This window comes from Falco rusticolus, chromosome 4, assembly GCF_015220075.1.
Source record: "Falco rusticolus isolate bFalRus1 chromosome 4, bFalRus1.pri, whole genome shotgun sequence".
Classification (NCBI taxonomy): domain Eukaryota; kingdom Metazoa; phylum Chordata; class Aves; order Falconiformes; family Falconidae; genus Falco; species Falco rusticolus.
Genome location: NC_051190.1, coordinates 22,174,470 through 22,196,103, shown reverse-complemented (window position 1 = coordinate 22,196,103; position 21,634 = coordinate 22,174,470). Strand labels below are relative to the sequence as shown.

At 41.3% G+C, this 21,634-nt stretch overlaps 1 protein-coding gene across 17 annotated transcripts in view; it reads right to left on the bottom strand.

Annotated features, from left to right (window-relative positions):
* ITPR1 (inositol 1,4,5-trisphosphate receptor type 1) overlaps window positions 1-21,634 on the bottom strand; it is a 183,542-nt gene that overhangs the window by 137,060 nt on the left and 24,848 nt on the right. The gene's annotated exons all lie outside the window — the stretch shown is intronic.

Sequence of the window (21,634 nt, the reverse complement as noted above, 5' to 3'; positions counted from 1 at the left end):
ATCTATAAGGCATGTGCTGCCGCAGATGTTCAGACTTCCAGTAAACCAGCTATAGATGGACTTGAGCAGCACTACTGGAAGACCTCAGCAAAGCAAAGATAATTGCAGAAAAACCCAGACCTGCCTTAATTATAGGAAATACCACCCTGGAGTTGAAGAGAGCAACTGCTCTCATGTTCACAGTCATGCTGCTGAACTGTGCTGTGCTCCCAGGCAAACCAAGTAAAGCACCAGCATCCACATCTGTTTTCTGAGCCTGAAAGCTTTGTTCCTTGCTTTCTTTTCCTAGGCTTGGCTCGAGTCTTTCACCTCACTTACTGAGGCCCTCTCACTACTTTAAACAGTCACCATCCTTTTGGCAGGGGACCAGAGATGCTCTTGCTGAAGCCTATCGAATGATGCTACTCAATCTGTCCAAGCTCACTCCATCGCTGTACGCCACTTCCCCTCTCAGGAACAGTGCACAAAAGACTCCAACAAATCATGCAGCTAATTAAAATTTGGCTGAGTCCTCTGTAACGCGGTCTTAGCACTGAAGATCACACTCTGGTTATCATTTTAAGAAGCAAATTATGCAGACAAGGTATATGTATGTGCTGTAAACACAAGTGCTGCCATATATTGCCTCTGCTGAGATTGTCTGCAGCAGCACGCCAGTGTGCTACAGCAGGGAATAAAACACTTCATGCACTTCTAAAGCGCAATATTCGAGTTTGACAGCGCTGAAGAGTTAAGCTATGCCAGCACTGCTGCTGAAACGCAATCTACAGCTTTAGAGATCAAAAATTAAAGTGGAAAATAGTCCCTAAACTAGTAAAACAGCCCCTTCCAGGCACAGCTTAAGAGCACTGTGTTACCAAATAAGGCACGAGAGCTGGAAGCCAAGGCAGCACAGCCCCGTGCACTCACACAGCCAGACAGCTGGAGAACAGACATGTGAACACGCCAGCTTCACTGGACCGGATTGCAAATGGGAAGAACAAATGTTCAGCGACCATGAGCGGAAGCAGAGCCTGCCAGGAAAGGCCTGAAGGCATTTATCCCAGCCGGCAGGAGCCGACAGCACATTCTTACTGGAGTTTGGGGTTGGTGGTTGTTTTTTCTTTTTTTTGTTTTTTTGCAATGCAATGCCATCACTCTAAATAGGCAACAGAATCACCATATATTATGTCTGGAAGGAGACGCTGGTGGGGCACTTATCAACACCTGAAGTGCTCAGCACCTGAGTGCAGCGAGCATGCAAAAACAAAAATCCAGATCCTAAAAACGCACTGTGGATGCTGGACTGACACACATTTCACCCTGCCATACAAAGCTGCCAGTGTGCTACTAGATGAGGACAAGCACAACAGTGGAGTTGCTGAAGAAAATACTAAGGGATGTTTCATACAGGCTCCAAGAGTAAGCCTCTTGCAGAAACAAACACTCTGTGTTAACTTGGTGTCTATTTTCCAATGGACATAGCAGCTTCTAGGACTCCTCAGTTTATCACAACTGATTCTGTCTCTGGAGAATAAGTTGTAAGAGCCTGTGACAGGAACAACAAAACTTCATATAATAAATCAAGAAGTTAAAACATACCTGTAAAGGAAACCATCATTTTCACTTCTTTAACTTCTTGTCCAAGTGTTAAACAAACAGACCAAGAAGTTTGTGCAGAAGTGCTGTAATTTCACATGACAATGCCTGCCTTCTTTCCCTTGAGACAAAAATCCTTGAAACAAAAAGCAACCAAAAAAACCCTGTTATGCCAATACCACAGTAAGAATGTGCAAGCGATGGACCTCAAGGCTTCTTATGTCTCCATCAGAGCCACTGCACCAGCCAAAGAAGGAGCTCCCCGGCCCCACGCTCTCAGGTGTTCTGCTTTTGCAGTACTTGGCTTTGTGATTTGCACCCCCTCCCCACAGCCCTCACACCAGCACTCTACCAAGTAGCATCCACCTGTGCCTTCAATCCTGAATGCTGCTTGCACCTAAGCCAATTTACCTTCAAGAACAATATTCACCAGCCACTGAATTTCAAAGCCTATTAACTGTTGCCTTCTCACAGTGTGTGTGAATCAACAGATCCATTCATTTCAGTCCCCTCTCCTGCCAGCTGCAAAAGATGAGCAAATCTGTACATCAGTGTGGCATCTGACAGTCACAGCTGGAAGGCCTTCACAGCAATGCATAATCAAGGGGGGAAAAGTGATGCTTAAACCTTTACCTAACTATCACTACAGCACTAATCAAGTTCTTCCTTAACACTAAGACTCATCCATATTCCCAGCCTTTAACTGATTCTTGTGAAGGAACTCTAACAAAGCCCTGGAACCACAACAGCAATGCACCAAGGCATTCACATTGCCAACAGAAGCACCAAGGCGGCCCATATATTACCATCTCACCCTCAAGGCACAGCCATTGCCACCACAACATACATCCCTACCTGTATGTGTTTCTGAAAAATATAGAGAAAATACACGTATTCGAACCACCTAGTGCTACACACATTTTTAAAGTTTCCTTTTCCAAAAAAGAACAATAATTAGGTATTTTCCATGTTTTAAGCCACCTTTCAAGATGTCTAATTGACATAATGATAACACATCAATCAGTGTGGAAGAAAGCAGGATTCAAATGTGATGGATGGGCTGGTGAGAGCTATTAAATAACACCATCTGCATCACTGTCTGAACATAGCCCCCACTCATACCCGTACAGAGCCAGCAAAGACAGTGGTCTTGGATCACAAATACCACTTTTGCCAGTAGCCTCAAAGCAGCAATGACATTCACAGTTCAAAAAAACGCACTGAAGCTCTTTTAACATTGCCTGCTCCTGTCCCTTCTCTTCCTTCATTTGTTTCAATCACTGTCTTTTTTTCCACCAATTATTATTTGTATCATAATTGTATTAGAACTGTGTTCTGGTTGCATCAGGTGGTCCAGCCTCTACTTCCAGATCTACGTCAGGTTTATGCCCTGATTTTCAGGATTCAGATTAATTTAACCAGGTTTCAGATTAATTTTCCTTTCTACACAAAATCCTAGCATTCAGAAACAACTAAAAAAACCCGGATTATATCCAATAGATTTGATAATACTGATTTGCAACTGTTGGTCTGCAGAGCGGAATGGAAGCACAGCACAGGCAGATGAAAGCCTTTGCTGGGGAGATGCTGGGACAGCCTGAAATAGGGTTTCACGGCCAAGGCATCCCCATTCAAATTTGGTCCCATGGACCAAATAACACCTCCAGAGGCAGGACCTACTGGTTTCACAGACATGATGGAGTGTTTTAAAAATTACTGCAGCCCTCTCCTGCTCCACCATAAATTTAACAGAAAAATGACATCAACAGTGACATCTGAACAATGTCATTCACCTGTTACAGTGCCAGTTGCTGTTTCCAACCACTAACCAATGGCCCTTGGCACCAACAGCTACAAGAGCATTCCATGCACCACCCCACGCCAGCTCTCCCGCGGAGCAGCTCTGTAACAATGCTTTCTAGATTTATGACTTCAGAGGAAAATTAGAGGTTTATAGGTAATAAGAGGTAGCACTTGACTACGTTACTCATCTGTAGACCCCAGGGCTAATTTTTACCTGCAATGATTTTAACACCTGACTCTCATAAGATAAACTAGACACAAGTCATGGAAGATGAACTGCAAGTATTCTTGATATTAGAGATACTCAAAAAATGGATTCTGCCTGGGAGTTCAGAAATACAGACTACTGCAGCACATCTTAAATGAAACCCAGACACTGATGCTATCCAAAGGCTTAATCATAGAAAGTGCCAACTGTACTGATTAAATACCTGGACCTTATTCAAAGATAACTGAAACAAGTAGAACAAAAACTCCCCTCAGAACACCTGAGGATATGTACATGACGTTAAAGTGACAAAGATGTGAAAAGTTGATTATCTGTAATTTCCTGAGCTTTTAGATCTGGATGAGCACTTGGGACTTTCCTCACTGACTTTCAATTTTACTAAGTCACTCACAGTATGAAAAGGAAGTCACTAGAAGCAGTGGTTTAAATTTAGCTGTCTGCCATGCGTCTGGATTTTTATAAGGTGAAAATCAAGATACCAAGCATGCCTTTCACCTTCAATATTAAGAAAGCCTGCTACTTTTCCATTCAAATACACAAACCGCACATTAGATATTATCAGGCACAAATCCATTATTTTCTTACTAAAGATCAGAGTACTAACATTAATACACATTAAGTTAATTTAAAAACTTTTTTAAGAAAGAAGGATTATAAGACTTAACCACAAGATATTGGTACAAACTTGTATGCAGTGAATTATATTTCCATGATCTTTGACTGTTACAGAAACACAGAACTATTAAAGACCTTAAGTGGTCATTAGTGCCTTGCATCCTCCTACGGTATGGCAGCACAGGAGTGCTTCCACAATGCAGTATTCCCCTCTTGGTCATTCAAAAAACTTTGAAGGCTTTTACAAGGTGAAGCCATTTAAAGTACAGTTAAAAACATTACAAAGCCTCAATATGTGAAGAGAAACAGATGAGCTGCTCAAGGAAAGCATCAGAGAATCGTGCACTGTATAGCAGCAAGTTTCTGAGCCAAAACGCTTCTATAACATTGAGAGAGTAATCACATTTTTTTTTAAAAGGAAATACTGAGGCTGGAAGCATGATGGTAGCTCACAGCACACGTGCTGCCAGAGTAAGGATATAACAGAGGAGTTTTTTTATTCCATCCCTGAACTTGCACTAACATTGCCAAATATTATAATTTTCATGCACATTATCTCCACTTCTTTACAATAACACGTCTTGAAAATTGTCATCAGATAGCCCACACTCTCAGACAGCCCACAACTGGGGACACAAATGACCGCTAAAATCAGAAAGCTTTTAGCCTTCACTTGAGAGCTGCTTTGTGGAATATGAATTAACTTCATAAACCCCAACCTTATTCCAGAGAACAAGTTTTTCTTGTCAAACATCCCCACGTGGCACTTTTACTAAATACATCCAAATAACTGCTGAATAGAAGCCTTAAAGCCATATGTTTGTTATGTACACAAATCTTTTTTTTTTTTTAAACTAGAAAGATTTAAACTGAGATTGCTGATATACCCACTGTGATGTAGCAAGGATGGCTCCTTCGATTCAACAACAGAACACCCTTTTTCTCTATTCTAATGAAATCTGATGGAAGAAGCCATCCCCACAGTCTCCGTTTTTAAAGTCTAATAGTTCTATGATGAAAACATTTCAGAAAACATTGGAAAACAGTAACAAAAATGGGTCAAAATGATAACAACACTGACAGAGATGCCAAGCATGTTAGAAGAATGATTATGCTAATTTCCTTTGTCTCTTGGTACTCCGGATTTCTGCTTCCTAACACATGGGAACAGTTGAGAAGCACTTTTTTTACCAAACCCGTACTCCATCATCCCCATGACTGACCACTGCAATACATTTACAAGATGATAACACAGACAGAAGGAAGGAGAAGGGGTTTTCCAGTTGCAATAATGGTACCTCGTGTCATTCCACCATGACACCCAGTCCTGCACTACCCATTTGCTGCCTGGGGATACGAGCACCAGGAAAAGGCTTCCAACACTATGGTAAATCTTAGCCTCCAACTGCATGCAGCTACCCAAAGCAAACTGCAGGAACACCTGACCTCATGAGAAGAGACAAACAAATGTTAATACAGACATGCAAAAAACCCATTTGGCCTGCTCACAAGCACATTCCAGCTAAAGAAGCGTTACTTAATTATCAGCAAACTTACTGTGCCGTCTAGATTAAAAATTTGCAGAGCACTTTTAAAAAGGTAATGAAGTTGTACTGCACATCCTTGAAGGACCACATCATTAAAAAGCAGTACTTGTTTAAACAACATGTAAAGGCGCACAAGATTGCCAAGGGACTCCTGACTGAAAACAAAGGCCCATGAAGTCCACCATGCATGTCAGCTCCGTAACCTGTTCCCTCCCAGGCAGCACAGAGAAAGCCCATTTCCTGTCTTTAAAAGACCCACCCTTCCCTATGTGCCTTCAAAGCTCTTCCATAACAAATGCACAGAACATTTGACAGCAAGAAGTTCCTAGGATTGTTCGCAAGAGCAGACTTCATGCATTATCCTCCCCCAGTCTTCCTCCCAGCGTGGCCCTAAAGCAGCTGGTTCCTGCCTACTCCCACCCCACGCTCTCCTCCATGGCAACACTTCTGTGTACCAACAGGGAAACACAGAGAAAAATGAATAAGAGATTATTTCTGTGTCCTCAGATCTAGCACCAGCATGATGCTAGTAATCAAGAATCATTGCAAAGCAAGATGTCCACTTCAGCAATTCAGTCAGTTGCATAAATTTTAATCAAGAGGTTGGACTAGCTCCATATGAATCTAAAAAGCCCAACCTGACAGCTGGTTGTGCCACAGACTTGCAAGCACGGAAAACCCACACAGAACGCTGCCTGCTGAAGCTCAATCTCAGGCTATTAAAGAAGTCGTCCTGTCGATCACTACATCTTATGGGAAGTTTATTCCATTAAACACCTTACTTTTCTAAACCATCACAAATATCTGGTCGCCATCACCTATTCCTCCTACCACCCTCAATCTTCTGTCTACCGAACAAGGACAAAGATACATATTGCAGCCCTACCACACTGAAGAACAGATTCCCACAGTTCCTTCCTGTACAACCTACCAGTTCTGTTTTATGTGTATTTATACAGGTTTTGCTCAAAAATACCCTTCGTGTTTAGAAACATCTCTCACCAGGCCACCCAACTGATTTTGCAAGAGCTCTGTCCAGAACCAACTCTCTCGAAGCCACCCACACCATTCCCAAGCACAGAACTTGAGGACACGAAACACAGAACAAGGCAGATCTCGTCCTCACAATCACCTAGTGCAGTACAGAGGACCACAGAAAAATTTATCTGAGAACACAACCAGAAAGACAAGATGTTGTATTGTTATTGATGCATGTGAGGATGTCCCTGGACCATTCCGAAGAAGCTGTCTGACCAGCACAGAGTTCTGCAGAAGCCAAAGCTCTGTAGGAAGAGCTGTTCATTTCTTCAAGTTAACTGACGCAATCCAAAAAATATCCAAGGAACGTTTTTCAGTCCTTCCAAAGAGATGGGCATAATCCAGCACTACACTGCAATAAACATCAGGCAGCACTCTTTCTGGAGCAGTCACTTTCAAATGTGTGTGTGTGGGGGGGAAGATCTATATAAACTTACCTTTGCATCTGCAAAATAATAAATATTTATAAATAAATGTTCTCCTTTCTACTTACCAATATCAGGGTACTATGCCTTTACACTTCTTTAAAAATCTAAATATTTAAAGTACGTTTAAAATTAGCATAGGGCAAAAGATACTGCCAATAAAGTATCCACCAATAAGAACTGTCTTTGGAGGTGGGAGAAAATCTTGGGGCTTCTAACATGAGCCACATGCTAACAGAGCAGATATTCAAAGTAGCTGAGTCATTGTGGTTTTCTGAAATGAGCCTTTAACCACGACTCGAAGGAAGGAACATTAAGTGACAGGCACTTCAAAATCTCTGAAGGATAGAAGTTTTTCTCTTAAAGTTTTTTCTTTTAAAATAACCAAGTTAAGTTTAAGGCCGCAACAACTCATTTTCCTGACACTGTTTCCGCCCCCCCCCCCCCTTTTTTTTTTTTTGAGTACTTTGACGTCTAGTTCCCAACAGAATGTTTAACTTTTAATACCCTACTAGTCATAATTTAAACCCTGCACAAATACCACATTGCTCTTCAGACTAGTTCACTGGGATCTCAGACAGCAGTGTCTCAGACTCTCAACTGACTCAACACACTTGCACACGAAATGAGCAAAGCTGTCTGTGGCAAGGGTCTTCTGTGACTAATCTGAAGTTTTAGTAAAACCTCAAGATCTGGGGTTTTTTTCCCCTTCCCCCTTCAAACCCTGCAATTGGCACCCCCTCCCCACTACTTCCAATTGTGGTTTTACAGCTCTGGTAGCAGCAGGGCTGTCAAAGCAATGACCAGGGTCACTATACTTACAAAAACACAGAGCAGACAAACAAATCCAGTAATCTCTGCACAGAGAAACTATGATAGGAAAGCAGATAATGTAAATATTGGGAATACCTGAAGGGAAAACAAGGTACAGGAAGGCTGAATTAATTTTGCAGGAGAAAGACAGCTCCATTTGGTCTCTTCCCCAGTTACCACCAGCTACATTTTAGGCAAGAACAAACCTCAGCAAAGGATCACAAAGATCCTCAATACAGCACAGACGTATGCAAGCTATCAGTTATGAAACCTTTAAAACAGAAAGCTGAAAGAAAGACATTTCTGCAAACAGAAATCCTCTCCCCCTGAAAGTAACTGAAAAGAACCACCACTTTTTTTTCCTAAAGTTTTTTTCCCCCAAGAACTTCTAGTTTTCTCCATGTTTTTTGTTGGGGTTTCTTTTTCCTTTTGCATTTCAGAAAACAAAAAACTTCCATGTTTTCATGTTCCTTTCAATAAAGGACTCCTGGAGATGTTACGAGAATAAAATATTTTCTCCAGTTTTATTCCGTACATTCAGTTACTCTCACCAACATAAAGAGTAAGAATTCCATACGGACTGGCCATATTCTCCAAAGCCTGTGAAGGGCTCTCCTCTCTCTTGTGCTCACCCCCAGCCCTCCTGCTTCCAATCTAACAGGTGCTGGCTGGGGGTGCAGAGGCAGCACAAGCCAACAGTGGCACCCCTTTAACACAGGATGAAATGAATTTAGCCTCAACACAGCTGCAGGGTTTCTCCTCCATCAAACATGTTGTAAAGGCAAAGCACTCATTACATTTGCTCCCTTTATGGTTTTCTCTGCTACCCATGTGCCTTGAAGGTCCTGAAAACTACTGTGTAGCACCCAGCATGGTGAAGACTGAAAAAAATTAAAAAACTGTGACAGCTGCTAACCTTACAAGGTGACTTCAGCTAAACACTAAAAACAAATAAATATAAAAATCCCTATTTTTTGCATAGGGTAAAAATTAGAAATTAAATGTCAACCATAATATTAAGATTAGAAGAAGGTAATATGAAATATTAGTGGATATTCATAACATAAGCTACTACAATTAAATATAAAATCACCTATAGCGTACTACCTTCTCTTGCAATTTTTATTTGTGTATATATATACACATGTGTGCAAGAATCAGTAAGGAGACTAAGACAATCTGTTGAAGCCTGAAGAGCTCTCTTCAGAGACAAATTCTGAACTCAGTGCAGAATTATCATGTCAAGTTTCCCAGATCTTCACAAAACACAAAACCTTTAAGCACATGACTGACTGCATATGGAAAAAAATATATCTGGAATTAAATCTTGTAGATCATATTTGAAGAATTTTCTCCTCATTGTCATTCTCCATGACCAAGGCCATCTGCCTGACAAGGAGTGGGAGGATATAAATTCTTAGCTTATTTTAAAACTTGTCAATGATAACCACGAATTATCTGCAAAATCTATATTGCCTTCAAACTTTACCTTCCAATCGCTAAGACATTAGCTGGCGGGGTGCTGCCATTCCTGTTTAGAGAGTACATACTATGCAGCAAGGAAAGACTGTTCTCCCGTGTGTTGGTCAGTGCCGAGCGCACGCAGGGCATGCAGTTACCATCACATCTCCAGAGCTAAATGCTCCTAGAGCAACCAGCGAAAACACAATTTTCGTTTATCAGGAAAATGTGGTAACTGAGTTATTCTTACAGTACAGTACCTCCCATTCTTAACAGCTTTTGTTGAGATGACATGAATATGGGATATATTATTTGCTTTTTAATCAGTATGGAAAATGTGCTTTTGAAGGACAGAACTAAGTCAACACAAGCCCCAGAAAAGTTGCATGTATGTGTATGCGCCAGAAGTGCCTTTGCTTAATACTGATGTTAAGACATGACGAGAAGTCAAAGGCACTGGGATGCTTTTGACAAGAACATCTAGTTAAATTAGTCAAATTAACATAAATCAGCTGTGGTTGAGAAAGCCGTCCCTGTCTGTGCTGAAGCCATTTGTGACCAAGCAAAAGCCCAAATCCACCACTTCGTTCTTCAGCCTTTCTTTGAAGTGAAGCCTTTGCACAGATTAATCCAAACTTCCAGGCTGGACTGATGGAGCATTTGCTGAATCAGTACTGCAACCTTAGCTTTTGGGAAGTGTTTTGAAACACTGCAGTAACCATCCTGCTCGGTCCTCCCTCTGGCCATGTTCAGTATCCCAGCATCACCAGCCTCTAAAACTTTCACTATGGAGGTTTGCAGAGTGGGGACTAAACTTTTGCTCTTTCTACATACGTACCAGTTACATTCTAATAATACTGAGATTTATTCTTGTTTCTCCAAAAATAAAATGCAGATTTAGGGCATACAGAGCAGCTGTGGACTTGAACACCCAACACAAACCAAACCTTCTGTACCAAGCCCCCAGCCTGGTCCCAGAGTCTGCCAGGCCACCATCAGCCTAAACCCACTGCCTTCTGTGGCTGTTTAAAGTTAATTGGTGCCGGCTAGAGATCATGTGCCGCTCTGAAGAGAAGGAAAGGATTTCTGTAGATACAGCTAAGATTTTTTCCTTTTCAGGAGGGCTGCTCCCTTATCCAGCTCTCTCACTTCCTCATGCCTACAAGTTCTGTGTTTATTTTTTCCTTGTATAATTTTTAACCTCAATGAATAAAAGGCCTGACATTCACTAAATAACAAGGTGTAAGCGCTACCAGATTGCTTTTGCATAGCAAGGTTTTCTGTATCCTTAATAAAATCTGACCAGGAGATAATTTCTTTTAGTTAAAGCAGGAGAGGATCCTGTAGCACTCTCTTCTAGCAACGTCACGGTTCCTCTGCTGTCGGTAAAGCTTGGAGGCGATTTCTTATGCTGCAAATATGACAGAGCTACAAGAGAGTCTTCAACCAAAATACAAGGACTTCCCTTTTCATTGAACTTCTGTATATTATATAATCAAAACAGATGAAAACTGCCAACACAGAGAACTCGGCACTGATTATTTTCACAAATTAGGTATGAAGGAAGTGTTAGTCCTAACACATAAGTAACTCTCTTACTTGACTGAATAATAGGTTGTTCATTAGAATAACATTTCCAAGGCACACTGCATTTAGTGTCAGTCAATCTGTAATGGCTATTCTAGTGTTTGAAACATTCACGAGACATGCCAACCTAAATGCTTTGACTTTCACAGCAAGGAAACAGTATTTATTAAGAGCTACCAATCTCAGGTTTCTCAGCATCTCTGCCAGGCTGCATCCAGACCAGCTGAACGCAGAGGCACAAACAGCTCCACTGCCCGTTACCAACTGGCAGAAAGCCTCCACTTGAGTTTCCACAAAATTACACCAAACACAGCACGCATTTTGCCCTTTGCTACGACCACAAAGTCAGAAGTGTAGAAGACAAGCACAGTGCACAAGGAACAGCCTCCTACATATGTCAATATTTTGGGTTTTTAAGCAAATGAGATAAGTCACCATATGTATGTTTACAAACAATACTTCTTGTAGGTGAGAATCACAAGGCTTCCTTATATTGGTTGCATTTGTTAGGGGCCAACTAAATGCTCATCTGAGATTTCTGCAGCTCCCTGCCCCAGCAGATCAGCTGTCCAGCAAGGAAGCAAACCTGTATCTTCCAGTTTATTCTTAAATAACCAGCAGGTGCTTTTCAAGACTGACCTCAAAGCAGAATATTAGTTTCTGGATCGCAGAAAATGCAATGCAGCATTCAGAATCAAGAACCTTCACCAACAACTCCCTTGTTTGCTGGCATTCGGATCAAAACAAACTTTAAAGAACTGCAGGAAAGACTGGAGATTTTTATACAGACAGGTCCCGAGTCACAAGGAACTAGACAGATTAGCACTGGCACCTTGATCTCCACCCAGCAATGTGAATAACTCAGCTGGAGGTGCTATTAATGCATCAATAACCGAAGAAGAGAAATCACACTCAGGTGTTGACACATCAAGTACTACATCTTGAAAAATGAATCCAAATTCTGCAACCAGGAGACAGGGTATTCAATTTTCAGCAGCAATGTGGGAATGGAGGAAGATGAGAGTGTCACAGACCGCTCACTACAGACAACTGGAAAGGTCTGCCTCTCCTAACAGCACATTTTTATGGCTGGCTGTGCTGGCAGCCTCACCATCTTAATTCCGACTGCTCTCAAACAGAAGGACTTACAGCAGTACCTCCCTGAGCTTACAGCCGAGGAGATACCACCACTTTAGTCAGGACTCTTGCTCAGTGAAGAGTAGGCTACCCAGAAAATGAACAGTGAAATGATTTAACTTCTGGGTTGAGGCTGGGTTCCTCTTTGAGTAATGACTTAATGTGGCACTTGCACACAGTACCTGTAAGATCTCCTCGGTATGGGTATTTAGCACATTCATCTCTTGTCTTCTTCAGTAAATAACTTAAATTGACCATATTTTTGAACTGTATGTCCTTTCACAACATAAGGCCTTGTTTTTTAGGTAAACTAATTGAAGCTTTAAGTATAACTTACTGCTATTACAAGCAGCACAGAACTTCACTCTGTCCTAAAAGCAATGCAGAAGTGAGATTCTATAGAACACTCTGAAGAGTTCAACAGATGAAATCCTCAGGAGTGTCACAAGGCACTCATCTGCTCCTTCTGAAAAATCAAACACATCGTGTTCAAACCACATCAAAGGGGGGTAAGAGGAAAGCAAATCTGGTCACAGAAAAGTGAAAAAAAGCAGAGAATATCCTTTGTACCTCTCTGCCAAAGGTATGGTCTCCTGTAGTTTACGGGGGAAGGCAGCTGGGTTTACAAGGCAGAAAAATGGAAACCCTGAAGCATGAACATGCTAATCCAAATCTGAATTGGAAGATCCAAGAATATAGATCACACCTTCCCGTGACTGTGCGCTGTATCAGAAATCATAAGCTACATGCCGCAGAAGCAAAACCCAGAGAGCCAAGAGGATCTGCTTGACAGCTCAGCTACGCAAGTGTCAGCACATGAAAGGAGAAAAACGTTTTCCTGTATCAAACTCCAATGCATTTGTTACCAAACGTTTGGGCTTCTACACATCCAGGACAGTCCAAAGCTAAGCCTTGGGAAAAGCATTAAGTGAATTACAGCTGGTTTTGACTAATTACAGGCATAACCTTATCTGCAAAGCGCCATCAGAAAGGCTGACGATTCATTTAGTAACTCGCATTGGCTACCAAATAACAAAAGCCATCACCAAACTGATAAGCATCATTCAGATGCTTTCGATATTCCTCATCTGAATAATCCTCCCAGGTATCTGGTCTCTCTCGAGCACCAAGCAGTAAGGGAACAGTGCTCATCACTGCGTTATACAGCAGGCAAGCTGGGATGGAGACCTGGATGACAGAGGCTCTCATCTCTGCACTGCTAACAAGACACAGGCAAAGCTGTTTCATTAGCACAGTCCTCTATGTCAGACTTGCAGAAACAGCAGTCCAACTTCCTGAGCTGCAAACTACCACCCAAGACCTACAGCAAGAAAAATGTAGCACATTGGCGACTCCAGAAAGCTACGTGGGCAATACAGTTCAGCCAGGCAGAAACACTGAGCGGGCTGAATGAGAACTTAAAATTTCAAACAGCAATGAATAACAGACAGCTCACCTGGCCTCCTGCCCCACATTTGCATATTACACATTTTTCTTATATTAATACCCAAATAACCAACCTGCACATAAAAAAGTGGTAATTTATCACAGTCCCCATATTGCCAAGAAATAATCTTTGACTCTGCGTTACCACAGTTGGTAAAACCTCACCCACAGCTAGGTCAGCGAGCCTCAGGCATAACAAATGCACTTGCAAGTCAGATAGATGTTCTGGACTGACAGCAGTATTTTACACAGCAGGCCTTACCAACCAGTCTCTCTGAATCTCGCCCTTCAGTTTCTCAATACTTTAGACTACTGGTAAAAAGCTTAAGTACCTAATACCTGTGAGACTGCTTCCCTCACACACAGGTTGTTCTTCCCAACAAACTTCATGACTTACCCATCTGCTTCAGTATTTGCATCCTTCTATACAACTAAGATTCCTTCATCTGCAAAGCACTCAGGCTGTGCTAACAAAAAGCACACACTAGCTCTGAAGTTTATTTGAAGGTCCTCTGCAAGTACTTAGTATTGATGAGACTCACTAGAATCTCAGTCTTCCTAGCTCACAGAACAGACTCAGAGCTTTTAAAAGGAACAGAGCAAAGTAGATTGAGTGCACAGAACACAACAGTTCAGCTACCCTAAATATTAAGCAAGCCACAAATTTTAATAACTTTGCTATATTAAAAGATATGCACCAATGTCGCCCCACCCCCACAATTCATCAAGGCATTTCACTCCCTTGGGCTCTTGTGACTAAGTATAATATTTCATTAAATATCCTGTTCATACTGGCTTATGTACTAGGGAACACACTAATTTTAGAAAACTGATTAGCTAGTTCTTTCTAACCGAATGTTATTGTAGCTAAGGTCAGATTTTGCACTGAAACTATGGCAACAAAGCCACAGTATTCTTTTGTCTACAAGGTTGGGGCTAGGTTTATTAACAGTACTGTTCTACTTAATAGCTAAGCACTGCTTTTTGGCAATCCCTCGATTTGGCGATCCTACCTGAAATACCCTGAACCTTCCACAGCAAAAAAGCTCAGACCTGCGAGAGCTAGTCAGAAGGAATGAACATTCAAACCAGCCCTTTGCTTATTTTTTCATTTTTAGGACACTGTCACTGCACCAGTGCAATTCCCCTGTCATCCAGCACAGAACGTCTCATCAGTACAGAACTGCTAACCACATTTTTCAGATGGGCAAACCAAGTGCACAGATCATAAAACTTCACACTAGGAGTTCAATTAAATCCCCCCCTCATTCCTCTGCAGTACCTTAACCAACAGATTGTGCTTTTCATAGAGCGTTCCAGTTATGCATATTAATAGCCACTCTCCTTTTCAAAGGAGCTTAGCTCTGCCTTCATCTAGATGCAAAACACCTAAGATGAAAGCACTTTAAAACCAGAAGTTGGCAGACAGCTGTTTGACCGCAGTACTCTCAGTACAGACCCAGCAGGCAAAACGCAACCCAGCCAATCTTCACAGCCTGAGCCTTGTATTCCAAACAGACCCAGCTCCTCCTCCTCAGCATCCACAACTTCACACCAAGTTAAACAGACCCTCTTGTAATCTGTGCCATACAGACATTTCCCGTTATGGTCTTGGTACCCTATCTCTAGGACACGGGAAAAAAACCACGCTAAACCACCTCAATTAAACCACTAATTACTTAGTCACTGATTCACTACTTCAGCAAGGCACATTGGCACCAAGGAGTTGGGATGTCTTTAGGATGTCCTGGTGCTTCCACAGACGTAGCTACCAACTGGACTATAACTTGTCTTATTTAACAGGCCAGTAAGGAACCACACTGCAGTATATACAGCAAACTAAATAAAAACAGCTTTCCAATTTGCTCTCCGTGACCAAAAAACGCACTTCCCTTGGATTCCTGCACCCAATCACTATTGGAGTTCAAAGCAATGCAAGCTACTTTCGCTTCTTTAAATACATTACAGGACACAGCAGCTACACAAGTTAGAGTGTAACCTATTCCCTAGCTGCGCTCCTAACGGGAAAGCTCCACTACCACCTCTGCTTGCTAATACAGCAAGCCATGTCAGTAATTATCACTGATGAGCCTGGCACTACCACAAAACCTGTGTTTAAAAACATCTGGAGATGAGGTGTTCACAATGCTACTCTGAAGCCCCAGGGGCTAGCGGGGAAGGTAGCACGCATTGCCTACCGCCTGACCCGCGTCGGTGGGCTCACCTCAGCGGTACATCAGCTCCTGGTTGGAATCACAGAATCATTTAGGTTGGAAAAGACCTTTAAGACTACTCCCTCTCTCACAGGGTTTTCCAAGCTTTAGCAGATACAAAGCACATTTGTCTGTACAAAAATGCAACACTTGTCACTTTTCAGGTTTTCTGAAATACCTAAATGCTGCCACAGTGACAATTGTCTCTAACATCTGCTTGTATGTAGGATGCAGTGGGCTAAAGATTTACATTTTAGCAACAGTGCTCAGTATTTCTTCATCATATAAAGGGCATCAAATTCAAATGCGTACTAGGAGTTGGCAGTTTTCTAGTACAGTTCTATAAATACTGAGATTCATACCTAAAGGATTCCTCATCAAGGCAGTGAAAATGTATTTTAGATTTTTTTTAACTATATACTAATTCAGCAAGATTGAAAGATTTTTCCCACTCAAAACAAGCAATGCTTCTATTTTAATTAAAAAAATATAAGCATTAGACTGGATTTTATAATTTTTCTCTTCCATCATACCAACCCAGAAATTTTTGATTTTACACTAAATCATCATATAGTACTCTTTTTGAAAAGGGGCTAAGCAGTCTAATTTTTTCCTTTTATGGTTTTTGGCCATGAACCAGAGAAGTTAGCTGAGTAGGTATTTACTATTGTTGCCCCGATTCCTACTTTAGGTATTCAGTATGTGCATGTTAATCTGTCTTCAACATCTCAAAACCTGAAAAGGAGTCACTTTTCTAGTGCAAGCAATGTATTTCTCTTCAAGACCACTGTGCTAAGCTTTCAACTTAGCACTCAGATACTCTCAAAAGTTCTGCCTCCTGCATGAAAAATGAATCCTGCTATTTTATCCACAAATACATAGTTATCAGGGTGAAAGAAGCCATATTTAGACATTAGTTTAAATATTCCTTAAGGAAATCTAGGCACATTAATAATTAATATACCCGAACACTTCAGCAGCACTAGAAACCCCATGTTCAAAGAGACAATGGAGCCTAAACTTGGCCATGCAGCCCAGGTCTATCACCCCTCCTTCTCACCATCATTCCAGGAATATGCCCTCAACCCTCTGCAAAATACCCACTCGAAGCCATCTAACGTAGCAGAAAGTCATACAACTCGGACTATTTCACCTGACAGTTTAACAGGCAATCTAAGCCAACATAATTGCTTCCACCAGGGTAGATTTGAAGAAGTATGCACGGAGAGCATACGGAGAGCAGCAGAATTTGAGGTTACACGCTTACCTGAAGCTGAACACTTGAAACCTAAAGGCTTTACTACCTAGAAAGTGCACTCTTATATGCTGCTAATAGATTTCAAAAACTAACAGGCAGAGGTATCTAGGTATTTGGTTTAGTCTGTTTTTTAATATGCTGAAGTGTTTGGGAAAACTATGTATGTGACCCTTCAACTGAAAATTCCCTTTATCTCAGTTCTAAAGCCAAACTATAAACAAGCTTGCATTAGCTAAATAAGGCTAAATAATCCCATATGCATGCAACATAACTCCATAGCCTCTATCAGTATTACATATGTTTTCTTCATATTAAACAGAGCAGTAGTGTATAGGCTTCAGATCATCAACAGCAAAGCTACGAGAAACAAAACACAACTCAAAACATTTCTGTAATGGAGAAGCATGCTGACTTTCATCAATGCCAAGCACAGTGCAAATTTAAGACAAATCCATCAAAAGAACTGGGGTGTGAAGATATATATATTTTTTCATACATGTATATTTTTATATTAGAGCTTTGTTGTAGTGCCCAGGTAATTTCTTCTACTGAAGATGAACCTGTAGTTCAGAGGCTGAGCCCCTCAGTGCCAGCCCCTACCACCACTGGAGGAGCCAGATCAGATGCTTTGCAAAGGCAATATTCAGACAGAGCATACAGTATGGATTGGGATCAAAAGAACAAACAGAATTTGAACTACTCATCTTCTGCTTCACCATGAGGGTATTTTAAGTCTAAGATATGGGTTCATTCTTTGAACATCTTGCCAAAAAAAGAGTGTTGCCCAGCAACTACTAAAACAATGTTCTGGAAGGCGGTAGCTGCTGGACAAATTAACCCAGTAAGTGCCCTCTCGCCCTGTGCTTCATGCAGCTATTGCAAAGCTTCTGGATCCCTGGCAGCCAGATCTGCATCCCAAATAAAGAGCTGTAAGGAATTTCCTGAGAAGGCTGTCAGACTGTTTTGGTGTAGTAGCAGTGTCTTGCATTAAGCAAACACATTTGGCTTAGCTCAGCCCTATGTTTCAATACTAAATGAACCCAAATAAAACCTCTGCAAAGGCATATACCAACTAACAGAGCACAGAAGCAGCAGCTAAAGCGCAAAATTACCAGCCTTGGGCTCTGCTTCAGCTTTGCCACTATTGCTAGGTCTGACTTTAATTTGCAGAACAGCTATCCGTCCCTGTGCGTTTAAGTACGAATGAAGCACTGGTGCTTTTAGCCTAGCTAGAGGGTCAGCTGTAGTTCATACTTTCCACATAAAACCATGCATATTAAAAGGATGTTCATTTATAGCCACTATTCAGATGCACAAAGACGGCAATTAGAGCAGTGATTCCTGCTTAAAAAAAAAACAAAAAAAACCCCAAACCACAAACAGAAAATGTCTTTTTTTGTTCAAAGCAGTGCAGATAACCAAGGAACTGTCACACTCTTTCTTTTTTTGGAGACTCATACAACTAGGATTTTTTCCAGGAATCTCATCTGTACACAGTATATTCAGACCAGTTAAGCAAAATACTCTTTCGCAAGAATCCTTGCATTTAACATTTTTAAAAAGAAACACTCTAATGAATGTACTCTTTAAGTATTTATGTTTTGCAAGGCAATTTTCGAGGACTTTTGGATTAGTTGGAGCTGAAAAGGTGAAGGGCCAGAGAAACATTGTACTTGACAAAAAAAACCCCAAAACAACAACCCACCCACCTACCCCAAAACCACCACATGTAAAGTGGATTCAGAAAGCCAGAACAAAATACAATTAAATAAAATACACTGAGATCTCACAGACAGTAATTACCATCCAACTTCAGATTACGAACTTCCGGTGCTATCCACTTCTGATTGGGATGGGAAAAGGGGGAAAAAACCCCAACCCAACCTTCCTATCTTTAAGCAATCAAACCATTATTTTAAGGACCTAGAGGCACCAGAGCATTTAACATGTGAAATAAAACCACTCATAGTAACTATGAGGGTGCTCGACAAATACCTTCCTTAAGAGTTTTTTCCAACTCTGGCACTTCAGGTTTTTTCCATCTAATATACCTTCTGATTTTATTTTTGTGTGTGTGTGTGGTTTTTTTTCTTAATGTCTCTTTCATAATTTCATGCCACACTGCAAATCTTACCTGAACACTATCCCATCTTACTCTCAGCTTCCTCTTGCATTTCAACCCTTTCAGGGCTCCACCACCACCGGATTAATCTGTCAGCCTACTTTTTCCACAACTTTTGTCAACAAAGCAAGCCCTCGTGTCCTCAGGATACCTCTGTACGTTTTCCTCCAAGCAGACTGAAAGGCTCTATCGCTCCCATCTCCAACTACAGTTGCACTGCTGCAAATCATCCTGCTCAGCCCAGTTCATCCAAACGTACATCAAGCTCCCCTCACTGAATTTTCCTTAGAACAACTTGAAGCCAACATTTTTAGAAGGACATAGTAGCACCAAAACCCAACTCTGTTTCAGCTACAAAGTGCTTGCTTTTAGGAACATGTTCCTCAGACAGGGACTATTTTCTCACCACAAGCAGGTTATCAGCATTTAGTGACAGCATATACTCACAGCTAAGTATTACTGTCAACTGCCTTCCGTATGAGAGGAGCTCTCTCCAGGAAGGACGGTGCATACACACCATCACTTCGTGCACTGCAGTTCTGCTCTATTTCAAGGATCTAAAGCAGAGAGAGCAATGAAAAATCACCACCCTCTAGACCAGGGCCTTGCTGCTGCCACGAGATGCAACTGATTAAGTGTAGCCTAGGCAACAGGCCTTTTTAAAACCTGAAACACCCATTGCTAAGAAAAAAGCAGGATCGATTAATTCTGCCACTGGATATATATGCTTTACTTTCACACTGCATTTTCTTGGAGTCACGTATGCATATCTAAGCAGTGAATTTTGCTTCTAGATATCTCTCACCACTTTGATTAGGCATGAAAATTTTATTTACAACTGTTTTACATCTGCCGACAGAAGACAGATCTGCTCAGAGAAGCTTACAATTACATTTCTTAAAAATACTACCCAAAGTGAGATCCTCAAAACTGGCCACAAAGTCACACTCTGTGCTCCTCCCAGAAGGTGACTTCAGATTTGACTGACCTGCATCTGGACACCTTAAGGAATAGCTCTTTTGAAAGACGGTTCACACACAGATTATAAAAGAGGTTATAGCACAGAGGCGTTTTTCCAGTACTGTGTAAAGCTGTAATGTAAGTCACTTATGTATGATTAATTTTGGTCCTGCCCTAATGAGTTTTTCAAACGTTACTTCTCAGTTACCAGTGCCAGTGTCCTACATGTATTTGAATTCAAGCTAAGATCACACTTCTCAGGCCTCAACCTGCAGAGATCCTACCACCTGCCACGACTAGTATGGACTATACAAAATCATTGAACAAACGTGGCACCACCTATAAAGTTAACTGGCTACTAGAACATTTTCACACCATTTCCCGCCCCATGCTGCTACTGTACAAAAGTAATGTTGTGCTACTGGTCTGCTGTACCTGTGACACTGCTGACGGCAATGAAGACTAAATCTCAAGTATAACACATCTAAATACTGGGATTACTGAATTACACTCACCAGATGCCCATGGTTGCTTTATATCCCAGATATAAATTACATTGTTTGGATAAATGCACCTTAGGGAAGACTTTGCGTTCCATTTGCAAGGGAAGTATTTTTGCAAGGTGTCATAAAAACACCAAGCAAGACTGCAGAGATAGGGCTGTAGTTCCTGACCTTACCAGAGACTTCCCCCACACAACACCCCAGACCAGCCTCTGGGTACCTTTGCTTTGTAAAAAAAAGGGGTATTTTCCCTACATGTTGAAGATGGTACTTCATCATTACTTCTGAACATATTTATCATGGAAAGCATTTTATCTTAGACTACACTCATAAAGCATGTTTATAAAATGCTTGCTAAAGTTTTCTGACTTTTGTTGCCATTTACCATCAAGCATCAACTTCCCCATAAAACCTTCATTGAAGTAACTACAAAGGTTGGAACAGGTTCACACCATTCGTTTGCCATGTATAAATTATAAGTAATATGAGAACATTTACAATGTCTAACCACAATGTTTTATGTCAGACAAATGTGTCTCTGTACTTGCAGTTCCTAAACTGTGCTAGCAAGAATTGCCTTTTTCTCATTCTTTTCTCGTGCTCACCCCGCCCCCCTCCTTCTACATCCGCAGTCTCAGTCAAATCTGGCTTTATTATTTTTTTATAATTTCAGCATCAATAAATGCCTAGAGTCAGGGCTCTAGTTCACGTAACACCATTGTTCTTTTTCTGGAGAGCTTAACATCAAATACAAAAACTTCCCCAGGTTGCCTCTTCAGTATTTGAATCATTAGCTGTTTAGTTTTCCAGTGAAAAGGGAGAAAAACCAACAAGAACTCACAGACTTAAACAATATCCTAAAAAGTGAGTTTCATTATATGAGACATCTTCATGTCATG